The 2,287-nt window shown below is 54.6% G+C and overlaps 1 protein-coding gene across 6 annotated transcripts in view; it reads left to right on the top strand.

Annotated features, from left to right (window-relative positions):
- Positions 1–1,830: 1,830 nt before the first annotated feature.
- Positions 1,831–2,287, top strand: part of Cdh8 (cadherin 8) — a 340,737-nt gene continuing 340,280 nt past the window's right edge. For all 6 annotated transcript variants that reach the window (XM_010612139.3, XM_033757867.1, XM_033757866.1 and 3 more), the window contains exon 1: positions 1,831–1,905. The gene's annotated coding sequence lies outside the window, so the exon portion shown is untranslated. The remainder of the gene's footprint in view (positions 1,906–2,287) is intronic.

The raw sequence follows: 2,287 nt of genomic DNA, 5'->3' as shown, positions 1-2,287 counted from the left end.
AGTCTGAAAATTAAGCACAACCTAAGATGTGATCTATTTCTTTGTCCACTTGGGACTGTCTGGTCTAACAGCAGTTATAATTTGATTGAGGCTTCACTGCTGTTCTTTTTTTCCAAGACAGAATTAGCCAATTCCAGAATATACCCTGTAAGCAGACACAGTCTGAGAAGAGAACAAACAGTTACTTAGTGACTTCCTTGCTCCTAGTTCTCTTCATTTCTCCCTGTCTGAAATAATTCTCTAAATTTGTTACTCACGATGGCTGGAATGTGAACCAGATATGAGACCTGTAGTCAATATTCTCAAAATTTTACAAAAGGGGGTTACATGCAGCACAAAAAAAGTCAAATTTACATAAATATTATAAGCATATTGTGCCTGTTTTCCCATTCTGTTCACTGTGTCTCATTAATTCGAGTGAGACAGTACAAGCTCTACAGACCATGTGTCTGGTCCTCGGCACCCTTTCCCCTTCTGCTTCGACTCTGTTCCCAGATGGTAAAAATCCATTCTCAGAACTAACACGAAGTGTGCAGGGAATGAACTAAACCAGACTCTCCCTTAAAGGAGAGTTTATTTTCTAAGGTGAATAGCCATTTGCGATATATTTCACAAGTTTTGTTAAAAATATCAGAACTGAATATACGCTTCAAGCCTCAGTGATGAAGAAAGAAAGACGTTTGGACCTCCTGATTCATGCTCCTTCCTGCAGGGGCTGAACATCTGCGTGACCATTTCTCAGGATTCGAGTGGAGCCATCGGAGGACTGGAAGGGGCCACAGACAGAGGACCTCCGTAGAGGCAGGTCCAGGACGGTACCTCAGAGACCAGCTCAGTGTACTCTGGGAAGATGTGGCAGTTCTCCGTCTAACTGCCGGGCAAGTTCTGCTCTATTTTACATGCACGTATGTCACGCCCCTCCTGAAAGTCCCTCATCCTATTTTCCCCAGTGAGTGCAAAGCCCTGGGACATCAGGAATGCCCCAGGACCTGGAAAACGCAATCTCTAAACCATTAGGGTCTAGCAGCAGGCAGCAGACTTACACACACCCTATTCTGTACTCAGGAGGCCCAAGGAAAAGAGAAGGTAAACTGCCCGCACGCCTCCCAGCGCCCTGTCGTGTCCTCTTCCTCCCAGGGCAAACAGCTGAGGCTCACAGAGATGCTTTTCGAGGTAACCCCAGTGCACAGGTGAGACGAGGAGAGAGCCGGCGCGGGTGCCTCCTCCGCGTCCTGCTAGCCTCCGACAGCCTTCTCCCCCGGCGGCTCGGACCTCCGCGAGCCGCGCGCACCGCTCGCAAGGCGCATCTTCCAGCCTTGGCTCCGGCGGCGGAGACGCGCGGGGCGTGCTCGCGAGCGAGGAGAGAAAAGTTGTGCACCCACTTGGTGGGAGGAAAGGGAGGGAAGAGCGGGCGCGCGGGAGCAAGGGGGGAAGGCGGGGGTGGGGGGGATGCTTACACGAATTTCCAAGTGGTAGACCTGCCTCTGCGCTCTGCCCAATGAGATCCGTCAGGGGAGGCACCCGGTTCACTTTTCCACATCACTTCACAGTTACATTTGGCAGGCAGGCGGGCTCGCACGCCGGAGCGCTCAGCCCAGATTTAGCGGATTTATTTGGAATCTCCCTGCCTCCTCGAAGCTCCTCCGCCGCCGCCGGTTTGTGCATAGACGGTAGCGTCAACCCACCAGCTGCACTTTGGGCTGCGGACACCCAGAGCCCAGCGCGCCCTCCCTGCGTCTCTGCGCCGGGATCGGCAGCTCCGAGAGGCATGCACGGAATCCGGAGGCGCCTGCCTAGCGCTCAGGGACCGGTCAGCACCAGGCGCCCACGGGACCCGACCCGGAGCCCCTCCAGACATCTGTGAACCAGGAGGTGTGAAATTCGCCAGTGCGGACCCCCACGAGAGTAAGTACTGTCCGCTACCCACAAATTCTTTCGTGCTCCAAGACCCACCAGGGATTCTTTTAGAAATTGCCCGGCCCATTCGGGCACCTTGAGCACCTCCTTCCCCCGAGAGGGTGGATGAAGGTTGGTAGCACTGGCACCCGCTGAGCTGCGCCTCCTTTCGCTATAACCGCGGCTGACGGGGACGCCTCAGGTTTTTGCCTGACGGTTTTTGTAAACTGCTCTGATAACAGATCCCGAGGAGTACGAAGCTCCAGGCTGCGCCCCTCCAGTTTCCTGTTCTTCAGCCTTGGAATCGCCTGGCGATTTCTCCGCCTGCGGATCCAGGCTGGCGCCGCCGCAGCCGCGCGCCTTCACTGCGGGGTCCGTGCGGTGAATGGGA

This window comes from Fukomys damarensis, unplaced genomic scaffold (assembly GCF_012274545.1).
Source record: "Fukomys damarensis isolate Sample0158 unplaced genomic scaffold, DMR_v1.0_HiC HiC_scaffold_32, whole genome shotgun sequence".
In the NCBI taxonomy this organism is placed as follows: domain Eukaryota; kingdom Metazoa; phylum Chordata; class Mammalia; order Rodentia; family Bathyergidae; genus Fukomys; species Fukomys damarensis.
The sequence above is the reverse complement of the archived record's forward strand: the minus strand, read 5'-3'. Positions and strand labels throughout refer to the sequence as shown.